This window comes from Octopus bimaculoides, chromosome 5 (assembly GCF_046866305.1).
Source record: "Octopus bimaculoides isolate indiv1 chromosome 5, ASM4686630v1, whole genome shotgun sequence".
Classification (NCBI taxonomy): Eukaryota; Metazoa; Mollusca; class Cephalopoda; order Octopoda; family Octopodidae; genus Octopus; species Octopus bimaculoides.
The window spans coordinates 57,913,048-57,925,547 of NC_142932.1; the positions used below are offsets into that span (position 1 = coordinate 57,913,048).

Below are 12,500 nucleotides of genomic sequence, written 5' to 3' on the forward strand. Positions count from 1 at the left end.
GCCAATCAGTTGAACGCTGTGCGTGTTAGGACATCATTCTCATGCCGAATGTTTACTCTTAGTTCACATATTTCTCATATTTCCGATTCTGATAATCTACCAAAGAGAAGTTCTGAAAGAAAGCTTTCCTTTCAAATGAATAAGGCACCTTGTAATCTCTGGAGATTTCATAGACTTAGCACATATTTGAGCACAGACCCAAAATGCATATCATGATTCAAAATGTAGCTTCATAGAGCAAATTATATTCTAGTCAGTAATGTCTTGTCTTAGGAATCAGAGGCGTAACTGCTCTCATTGGCTATAAAACTCATTAGGAGACGCTACGGACGATAAATGGTAGTTTCGTAGTGGAATGACATAGACATTGGCTACTTACATTCAGTTTTTCAGTGTCAACTTCCTTCCGACTTTTTTTGGGGTTAATGCCATTGTCTTTGTTACTTTGCCTTCTTTATAGGAAAGCTCGGGGTGATTTAGATTCTAAATTATTCAAACGCACAATAATTCGAACGACAAATGTTCGTTATCCCGGTCTTGCAGCTATCATTGATGAGATACAAGCTCTCCCACCCAGGAAGGGAACTACTATATCTTTATTCATTCTACTATAAACAGCAGCCTGCGAACTTCCAATTTCTCTTTATCTTCTTATAGATCAAAAACATTAGATGAGGTAGCCAGGGGCACATTTCTTGACGTCTGAAATGGTTTTTGTTCATAAGACCGTCTGAATAGGAGGAAAATGTTGGCATAGAAGACGACTTCGACGATGCTGACGATGATGATGATAACGATGGTGATGATGATGATGATTACGACGATAACGATGATGACGACGACGACGGCGACGAATACCATGACGTAGCAGAAGAAGAAGAAGAAGAAGAAGAAGAAGAAGAAGAAGAAGAAGAAGAAGAAGAAGAAGAAGAAGAAGAAGAAGAAGAAGAAAAAGAAGAAGAAGAAGAAGAAGAAGAAGAAAAAGAAGAAAAAGAAGAAGAAGAGAAAGAAGGAGAAGAAGAAAAAGAAGGAGAAGAAGAAGAAGAAGAAGAAGAAAAAGAAGAAGGAGAAGAAGAAGAAGAAAAAGAAGAAGGAGAAGAAGAAAAAGAAAAAGAAGAAGGAGAAGAAGAAGAAGAAGAAGAAGAAGAAGAAGAAGAAGAAGAAGAAGAAGAAGAAGAAGAGCAGCAGAAGAGAAAAAAAAACAATAACACCAACACAAACAACGCCTGTAACAATAATAAAGACAAGTACAAAAACAAGGAAATAATTTCATCTACTTTTCCTTATTTATCTTCGTTTTTGCAATGTGCTGGTATTCGGTTAATTTGGCAGGTATTTATCTCGGTTTTAGAGACGTGCGTTACCATAGCCCTCTTCACATTATTACTGATGTTGAATCAGAGGGTAATCGTGATTAAGCAAACCCATATGGAAACACATTTCATACGTGATCATTCCCTCTTTCTGAGGTTATGTAAGCATATATTATCTAATGAACCCTGTTTTTCAGAATGTGAAGTATGATTTGAAGGAAGTTTGGATGCTATTTCACATAGATTAAACGAAACATGTCCGTGCTGGCCATTGCGTTGAGGTTGTAGTTTAGCGAAAGATAAGCACTGATCTAACAGTGCCCTGGTGATATACGTTCCATTCAAGATTTCCATTCAAGATCTCCCGGTCTTCTTAAGGGCATTTAATTGTACATTATGAACTGTGTTCTCTTTTATAAGTCCCTAACTAGCTGGTGTTTATTTAGCCTTTTGGCGTATAGGTATCCTGTTTAGATAAATGAAACTCAGAACTGATAGTCACCCTACCAAGTCAGAACTGTGATAGTATCTGGTTAAATGAGTTTCAAGGCTTGAGGCAAACCTTAAGTTTTTTAACCCATTAACCCTATATATACTTTAGAGAAATACAAAACACTGTCCAAGATTTTACCCCGAAAACAATTGAATCGAAACTTATATCAACCAATTTCAGGAACACGTCCGAGCCGACGCAAAGCAGTATATAATGGTTCGGCTTGTTAATAATAGTAGCCAAATCTCCAACAAATCACACCCTATCGTAATAAAGAGGTAAAAGTGTATTCAGTATTGTTTCACCTAATGAGATCGTCATGGTTCAAATGGATTTCATCCCAGGTCTGCTAGATCAAGCTTCAATTAGCAATAAGAAAAACAGGATGATAATGGAAGACATTCTTTTGATCAGTTCGACAAAGCTACTCGGGCTAAATTTCAACAGTACTCTCCACAACTTCAATTTGAATGCCCTCTCATATTTTCAATCGTTTATTGAAAGAGAGAGAGATCAACATCATCCATAGACTTTTATTTTCTTAGGGCCACCGATACTAATGGTAGGAAGGAAATAAGTTGCGTCCAGCTTATCTGGCTAAAATGCTTAGAAAAAATAGTGAACTCTGTTAGGGGAACCGAAGTACCAGATAGTGTTAAATTGTGTGACGTGTTAAGTCTACCACAACAGAACTAGAAAACAAAGATGCGAAAGAACTAAGGCATACTTCATTAACCCACCAATTTAGACTGTTAAGTTTATCTAATCGATATCAAAATGAATAAAAAGCGTTGTTGATCTGAATGGGAGTTGCACTTAATGCGCATAAATGCGAGATAAATGCCACTAAATTACAACCTGACAATATGAGTAAGAAATACGTTCATTGAATTAATGTTTTAGCTAATTATTTATTACAAACTTAATTTCTTCCGAGGATGCTGGTAAAATAATAAACTCGCGTCACAGTTCCATGAATAGGCTATCGAAACATTGCGTTCTACTTGTTGCAGTCATGGACTTTTCGAAGTGTTTTTGACGGTATGAGAGGCTGGGTTTATGGTCTCTACACGAAGCATAACGATATTTGAACAAATTTGCGCATATAACCAATCTCATGCTTCTATCTTAGCAAATCTTTGTTTTGGAGCAACATCTTGCCTTTTGTGGGGTAAGGTGGGGTCGTCTATGAAGTAATGTAGGACTGTTTCACGAGTGCACTCTCTGGGCAATAACCATCTGCAATCGCTGCGCAAAGATGCTTAGATATACAGCTATGATCTTTGATTCACAAAGTTCATAGCTGTAGAACTAAGACCTTTTTGCTTTTAGGCGTCGGAGGTTTGAGCGGGAGTTTCATCAACGCAGGAAAATGCTCACAGACATTGCAAATCTTTGTCACCGGCATTTGGAAGGTTTAAAATGATGCTAAATTAGATAACAATACAAATCCTATGATTAGCGATTGCGGAATGTCCTCGCCCCAAAACGCTTCTGTAACGTGATCAAGGAGACTATGTCATTGTTGAATATACTAATTGATAGCTGGAAAAATAATGCAGATGACCGTAAACAGTGGTGGTGAGTATATAACAGAGAGATAGCTGTAAACTCTGTTCCACACCAACAAAGTGGAAAAGAGACTCAGAAGGAAAGAACATCCTTAGACAGAAAACATTCCTACAGCTTGAGTAACTGCCCTGTTGCATCGGAAGGTACACCCATGAAAGGCAGGAGCATCATCAATAATGATAAATAAGGCAACAAAAAGAATAACCTTGAAGATATCCGTGACTTCGAAGTAACATCAAAGAAGAACCTACATCTTATCCCTTTTACAATACGTTGTATTCTTTAAAATGTTTAGTCATAGGAAAGACAATGAATGTGAGTCTTTGTAGGGCTTCTGAGACTAGTAGGGAAGGAAAGAAAAGTGCATTCTTAAACTGGAGACATTGCTCAAATGCTTACTGTAGGATGAACTTTTCTAAAGAACCCAGAGTCATCAGGAGACAGTATTAAATCGGGAGACGAGTTAAATCTACAAGCCATGTAAGCTAAGCTACAGCAGGATTCAAACTCAGAATGCAAAGGTGCGAAACAAATACTCGACGCTTCCGGTCAAACTTTGTTACATTTCCGCCATGACACTATATTGGTACAGATTTTATCGGCCTCGTAGCGATGCATGGTAAAATTGATCTCCTCGAAATTTGAACTCATGTAGCGAAGAGCCGAAACAAATACCGGGAAGTATCCTATCCATTGTATCGACTAATATGCGTCCCTCGAAATTGCTGGCCTTGTGCCTTATTAAGGAACAACATTACGTTACGACTAAGTGTATGTCCGTCTGTTTCCACACATAGTCCTGCCATGCTCACTTATAAATTTAATCCTACAATCGGTTTAACACGACGACTTGATCTCTGGATACTTTCAGCAGAATATACTCTCTTGCAAGCATTCGTCCTGCTGATTTACAGTGTATCCGATGGCCTTGATAAATGTCCTATTTGATTGAGCCATAAGAAATCTTTAAAACAAGGAAACCTATTAAGGTATGTCGCAAGAAGGTGAAGAAGTAAACAGTTTGGTCATGCAGTTTCGAATCCAAATTTAAAATATTTCACTTTGGGGAAGGTATTAATTCTGTAAGAGGAGAAGTTTTTACAACTTCTTGAGAGTTTTCGAAACAATGCTTATATGAATTTGAGTGTTTGTCTTTCTGCATCTTATAAAATAAGTAACAGCAATTTACCCGTAAACAGAACACTGACATGTAACCATATAATCATATATTCTGTAAAATATAAATATCAAGCTTAAATATAAGCAACTTAGTGTAGCTCCATAGAATAATAGAATGACTTTCTTAAAATTTCAGCAGTATATAGCTAATACACACAAGAGAGACATACCACAAATGGCTGTTTCATTTCTCAGACAATTTGAAAACAAGAAAAATATTCTACTATGACGTCATCACCATTACGTGTTTAATAAGACAAACTAAATCATTGGTTTTTATCTTTTAAATCATCAATTTTCAAATATTTCAAATTTGACGACAATATAAGCCATCAGACTACCGAATCTTTCTTTTTGAATGCTAACCAACTCCAATCTAATAAATTTAAGGTAGTTTAAGTTAGACTAGTTAGATTTCATTAAATTATATTTGGTTACAGTAGATGGAATAGATGAAGTTTGGTTAGAATATATTGGTTTCAAATTGTGGTCCAAGTCCAGCAGTTTCGAGGAAGGTGGGGGATAAATCGATGTAATCCATCCCAGTACTGAACTGGTACTCGTTTTATCGACCCCGAAAGGATGAAACTCAACCTCGGCGCAATATGAATGAAGAAGGTAAAGACAGACGAAATGCCGATAAGCATTTTGCCCGGCACGCTAACGATTCTGCCAGCTCGCCGCCTTTTAAGGAATAGGACAAAAACACGTCAGAATGGAAGGAATCGGAAAAGAAATTCAAATTACATAAAAAAGAAGGTAAGCAGTTAACGGAAGTATTAATAAGGCTTCAGAATAGAATAGACCAATATAAATATTTAGTTAAATTGGAATCATGTATGATTTAAAAAAAAATTCTTTCTTTCCTGATAGATTTATGCACATTCAGTCTTTAAACATCATCGACTGTATGCCGGTGGTGATACAACAGAGATACTTGGTGTACAGGCTTTCTTGTTTTACGTATTGACCTTGATCGAGGCTCATTCTGTATAGAAAACGCTGGGATTCCAAGCGAAACCAAAAAAATTGCTTACAACTTTTATAAGTAGAAGTTGAATATCGGGAATAATGACAGAATCGAACTCCCTGTATCGCTGGTGAAGAATTAGCAATGACGAAGAGCAAAAGCAATTCTAGCTGTATTTGAACTCAATACAAAACCCTTTAGTACGATAGGAATTAATACAGAAAACATGGTAAAAGAAACAAAATGAAAAAAATATTTTTACTGGATGTTTCTGTCATTGATCAGATAAGAGGCAGTCATGTTCTGATGTCAATATAACATACTGTTTTCTTTATTTTTGGCCTTGCAATTATGTTAGAATAACGTTATCTTTGGTATTGAGTGATTTTTCTTTACATACAAACTCAAAGCCAGCGATGGTCGAGTTCACGAATTTATGCCCATGTCAATAATCGAAATAATTGAACATGTCTTTCCCACAAATTTTATAATCTTGTTTCAACATGGGTAATCTAGCAACAAGGAATCCCCTATTATGACCACCAAACGTCATCAGCACCAAGGCTAAAAATAACCTACGTTTTTTTTTAATGGCTTCGAAAATCTCTTCATTTCTTTTTCTCCTCTCTCCCTAGTTTCGCCCGTGCGATGTGGCAAACAGCAGTAAACAGGCTGATGTGGATCTTGGAGTAGACTTAAATTTTGGTAATGTGTGTGTGTTAGTGGCGTAGGTTATTTTTAGCCTTGGTGCTGATGACGTTTGGTGGTCATAATAGGGAAATGAGAAAAATAAAAAGAGAGAGAGAGAGAGAGAGAGAGAATGAATGAAAGAATGAAAGAGAGAGTGCAAGGAGACTAGATAGAAGAGTGTAAGGAATGAGGTCACTGTTACGTCACTGCATCTTTATTTACGCCATTCTGCCATTGTACATCCCACTTATTGAGTAACCTGTTCAGCTATTGCGTCATCAATGGATATTTACCCGTAATGCCTTGAGTGGTTATTTTTCATGTGTAAATTTTTATCATTTGATATATATATATTGGAACAAGAATATAGAGAATTAGATAATTTCAATGTATAAATATTAATGCTTCGACATTTTCTTTTACATGCAATTATATAATTTTGGCTATTTTCGAAGAATAGTTTATTTCCGTTCTAGAGTGATTTCGCTTATCTTTATAATTCAATCCATTCGAATTGAGTTTCAAATTGTATTGTTTTACGGCATAAAAAAACAAGGAGACTCTCTCGATTTTTAAATGATTTTCGTGAACAATCTTGATGCTTCAGTTTCCAGTCATCAATCAGATATGTCCTAATGCACGAAAGCATTTTATTTTAAATTCCTGTGTATAAGATGCTTTTTAATTGATTTATCCTATATTGTATTACATTATTCAAATATTATATTTATTTTCCATGCATGTAATTCATTTTATAATTAATGTTCCAGTCTTTCATCACTTACATATTATAAGTCATAATGCATGAAAAAGGAAAATATTAAAGTTTCACTGTGCCAGCGAAAACAATTCTACCAATAATGCATGTGAGAAACGTCACTGCTCAAGTCTTATTTTAGTTACTATCATGCTAAAATATGCTTATTTATCACAACAGTAATAAGGTAATTATTGAAATTATAATAATGCACATAAATTGAGAGGGTTCAGGCTTCAAAGGTTTAGCCGTGTACGTACACAACTGCAATTATCTTACAGGCTTGTACTTATTTTCTCAATGCGTATTTGACGAATATGTATGTTACAGTATATCCACAGAATCACTGGCAAGTTGTGGTTGAGTGGAAGGAAGATTGATTCTCAACCATATAGTTCTGGGTTTAGACCCACTGCGTGGTACTGCTGGCAAGTGTCTTGTAATATATACCCAGGTCGACCAAAGCCTAGTGAGTAGATTTGGCATCAGAAACAAGCCCGTCCAATAGATACATTTGTGAGTGTATGTGTGCGTTTGTGTGCGCTTGTTTGTCCCTACCACTGCTTGGCAACCAGTGTTTGTTTGTTTACGTATATGTAACCAGCGCTTCGTCAAAACGTCCAATAAAATAAGTGCCTCGCTTAAAAATGTCCTGTAGTCGATTTGTTCGACTAAGCCTTTCAAGGAGCTACCCCAGCATGGCCGCTGTCCAGTGACCGAAGCAAGTCAATGATTAAAAGATAAAAGATTCATACATAGATATATGTGTGTGTGTGTGAGTTTGTGCGTACAAAGAGCTGTTGTGACGTTAATGCCTGTTGACATATGCAACATCAGCGAAATCAAAGACGAATACTAACGCTACATCATTCGCTTTTGATATTCACATGTAGTCATGTTGATTTCGTCGTGACTTGAGAGGGCACCAGATTCATAAGGCAAAGGCTGCACTATCGCGGATTGAATTGACACGCATTGCTCTACTGTTATCTTTACAGGCTCCAGAAGAATGCAAATTCTAAATGAAAGCCAGAAGGATTGGAACGCAGAAGGTAGAAGTACGAAAATAAATAATGAAATAAATAAATGGAGATAAAAAGAAAAGAAAATCATAGTGAGCTGCCGTAGTGTTTTTGCCAATTCACCCCCACACTGTTTAACAGCAGCAATTAGATAAACATTAAAAGCAACAACAGCTCCGCGATAACATTAAGGCAACGTTATTAATAACAATGATAACAACAACAGCGACGATACTGACAATATTGACAATAGCTATAACAAGAGGAAGAGATGAAACTTCTAAACGTCTATTCCCACCTCATCTATACATTTTATTTTTATTTTATTTTATATTCCCTCGCGGATATCACTGCTCTGCGATGGACTGACTCATAATATCAACTGTAATTAGTCACAATAACAATTAGTTCATTATCGTCGCACGATAACTGTATTAGTCAACTGTTGAAATATTAGTGTTATTAAGTTTTCATGCTTGTTAATGTAATATTGCTTCTCCAAGCCATGCAAATTATTAATTGATTTCCTCAGTATGGCAGTGTACAGGGCTTAATCATAATTAATTAAAATCAGCTGACATAATAATACAAAAGAAAACAAAATACGATGAACGATTACAAAAATATGAAACACAAGCAACAAAATAAACACAGAAATGTCCGTATGAATAAGTAAACAGATGAAAGTGTAAACAAAGCTAATGTGCACATACATGCATACATGTATATATATATGTGTCCATCTCCGTGTATGTATGTGTCTGTATAAATATGTGCATGTGTATACACTATATACACTATATACATACATACATACATACATACATATATATATATATATATATATATATATATATATATATAAATATATATATATATATATATATATATATATATATATATATATATAGAACTATATGTATATATATATATATATATATATATATATATATATATATATATATATATATATATATATATATATATATATATATATATATACATATATATATATACATATATATATATATATATATATATATACATATATATATATACATATATATATATATATATATATATATATATATACATATATATATATATATATATATATATATACATTTATATATATATATATATATATATATATATATATATATATATATATATATATATATATATATATATATATATATATATATATATATATACATATATATATATATATACATATATATATATGTACATATATATATATATATATATATATATATATATAATTATATGTATATATGAATATACGTGCGTGTGTATAAATATATGTGTATATATATGTACGAATATGCATGTATATATGTATATGTTTGTGTGTGTGTATATATATGTATGTATATGTGTGTGTGTGTGTATGTATTTAAAAATTCCAATCAATTTTTTTAAAAATATCATTGTCATTCTTATTGCAAGTTCGTAGAGATTGTTGGTTTACAATGTTGCATGATAAAATTTAAAAAAAAAGAAAGAAAAATATTTCTTTGACCAACAAGCAACAAAATAGTTCACTTTGTTCCAATTACAGTTGAGTGCTATAAGTACAATCTTTAAAATATCGGACAAAGATGATTCCTGGTATCTCATTTCTTTCTGCATTCAATTTTTGCGTAAGCCAACAGGAATATTCATTCGTGTACGACAAATTATGGTACCACTCAAATACTTAGTTCTGTCTACTCGACTGTACCCCGAACCTGAAAAATGCATAGTGCCAATCACCTCGGAATTTACCACAATTTAAAGGAAATGCTGCCATGCCCAACCCCCATTATTTTTCAGTATCCCTAGCGTGGAAGGTCAGAAATTCAACAGCTATTTCTAGTTCCCTTTAGGCTTTTTACTATTATTCTTGTTATTTGTTGTCTATCGCTATGTCGTTTCTGATTGAGTAGGCACACAATCCACGGTATTTCAGACGTAACTAGAAGTCTTTTCCTAGCCACACTACACCCATGAACACATTATCTAATGTGACAGCAAAGCGTAAATCTAGGGAATTTAGTTGCTACTTGCAGGTCGAGTGGCCACGTAAAGGTTCCGGTTTTGCTTTTGCAGTATTTAATACTGGGTTGATTATATGCAATACTTACCATCCGTATAAATCATTAGTATTGTTCAAAAACTTTCGAAAATATTTACTAACAAGTATATCCCCTCGGACTTGTCTTCCCGTTGATTTTTCAGGAGCAATAAATTAAATACTAGTAAAATAGTTCGTCTGAAATTTCTAGCTTTATTGAATTAGCGTCGTAATATGTGTTCTGGTCTTGTTCGTTTAATAACCTTAGCAATAGAACAAAAGCGAATGCATATTCGAAATCTTTGGTTTAGAGAAACGATTTCGTGTGCTTCACGTTTGACAAAATTATAGAACGAAAAGGAAGAAATAACCAAAACATTTATAACAATGGAACATTATGAGTATCTATATATTTATAAATTAAATTAGATCAGTTATAAAACTCGGAATATATGCACGTGCATTTAATTTGTTGTAACTATCGGTGTTATCTTTTATTAATAAATTTTGAAAAGTTGCTAAGTAAATAGCTTATAGAGTGTATTTTGCAGCAAAAAAAAAAAAACACCAAAAGAAACAACAACAACTACAAAAGTCAGCAACATAAAAAAGTTTCTTTCATGATATCTACCGTGGTATATAGTTTGTTCTAACTGAAAATCCATGCTTAAGTGGGAGATAAATATTACCTTTCGGCTTATAGAGGCTCAACGGCAATTAGAGGGACATAGTTTCTGTGTGTTAAGATGAAATGCTGAGTGAAAACCAGCTCTGGAATCGATTGATATCAGCGAATATGAAGCTTGTCCGACTTCTAATTGTACATCAGCAGAGACAAGAAAGCTAAGGTTGCCTGTTCAAATTTCCTACATGTCCTCATTTTACTTACCACTCAACGGGGAATGTGTACCAAATTATCTGTGTATGTTAGTGGCGATATACCGGCATTCTTTCCAAGTGAGGAATTGTCTCACAACACTTTACCTTGATAAATCCAGAGTTAATCATTAACCATTCCAATCCACTCGGGACTTCGGAAGGGTTCACATTTTTACATTACAATTAACATGACAGTAATCATTAACATCCACACTTCACACAAATACAACTAATTATAAGCAACGCCGTCCGAATATATTTCTTTCATCACGTTTATCACCATATCAGAACTACCATAACCAAATAAAAATTTATATATCACTCTACCATTAATCCATCTCAACCACATCAATGGCAACAAGAGTAACAACAATTTGCACCAACAAGCAACATTATTGCCATCTCTCCTATATTCTTCAATACTAAACAGCATTAACAGCATCAGTACAAGCTGCTGTTACAAGCTTCATCCACAGCAACCCATCATCACTAATTATGCAATAACACTCAAATCAGCTGGAGAGAGAATCTTCCAGTTGCTCAATATAACTGCCAAATCTTCTTCAAATTGCTCACGTTCATAAATAATAGTTTATACATCATAGTTGGTAAATTATAAAACAGCGTGCCCTCATTAGAGGGTCGACTGACATGTTTATAGCATATCTCGTCGCTAGTGATACATCATGTCTGTATTCAGCACGCTTATCTCCAATATCTAACTGCATTACACTTTCCTTGAATAAATAATGTAGATGATATAACTCACATATTAAGGCAGTGGTAATGCTATATTAAATTTCTTTTACAAGTAACATAACTTCTGAATGACAAATATTTTATGCAGGTAGACATATCTACCATTCGATTAGCAATGTGGTAAATAGAAATCTGGAATGCTCCGTCATAAGAAACGGATGCCCAGAGCAGAGATGGTCGGATCATAGGTACAGTACTGATCAAATACTAAAATCGACAAGCTAGATGTCACATAATTGCGCAACCATTATGTCAGCTGTCTCATAAGCGCTATCAAAACGCTATTAATAGCAGTATTTTATCCCTTTAGTAAAATGCACATTTGTCGTGTGAGGTGCGGTGTCTCGTCTCTTTGTGAGGTTTCGTCGTCTGTTCTACTTTTTCAGCTAATTTATGGCTTTACAGTTCTTTATATATATATACACACAATTACCCCCCACAAAAAAAAAAACGGGGGAAAAAAAACAAGAAAAAACAACAACGCGCGGACGTGGTACATGCAAAGTATTAACAGGACGCCAGAAAAGTAAGCAAGGACGTTTTAGGTTTCGAGCAAACCTCTTCGTCAGAAATAGGAGACAGAGGAAGGTCCAAAAGAAGAGGAAGACAGAGGAAAAAAATCCTCAACAATCTAAATGCAGTTATAGTATACTTATATATATATATATATATATATATATATGTATATACAGTTACTCAAAATACGAAATTCAAAACTGAAGATCTCGCTGACATTGTTAGCGAATCGAATTACCGCTGACTAGTTCGTGAAAATACAGTTTTCCATAC

General features: G+C 34.4%; 1 long non-coding RNA gene across 1 annotated transcript; it reads left to right on the plus strand.

Annotated features, from left to right (window-relative positions):
• Positions 1-4,557: 4,557 nt before the first annotated feature.
• Positions 4,558-8,378, plus strand: LOC106874458 (uncharacterized). The gene is made up of 3 exons (XR_001410008.3): positions 4,558-5,316; positions 6,988-7,161; positions 7,973-8,378. It is a non-coding gene; the product is annotated as an uncharacterized LOC106874458 (long non-coding RNA).
• Positions 8,379-12,500: the final 4,122 nt, after the last annotated feature.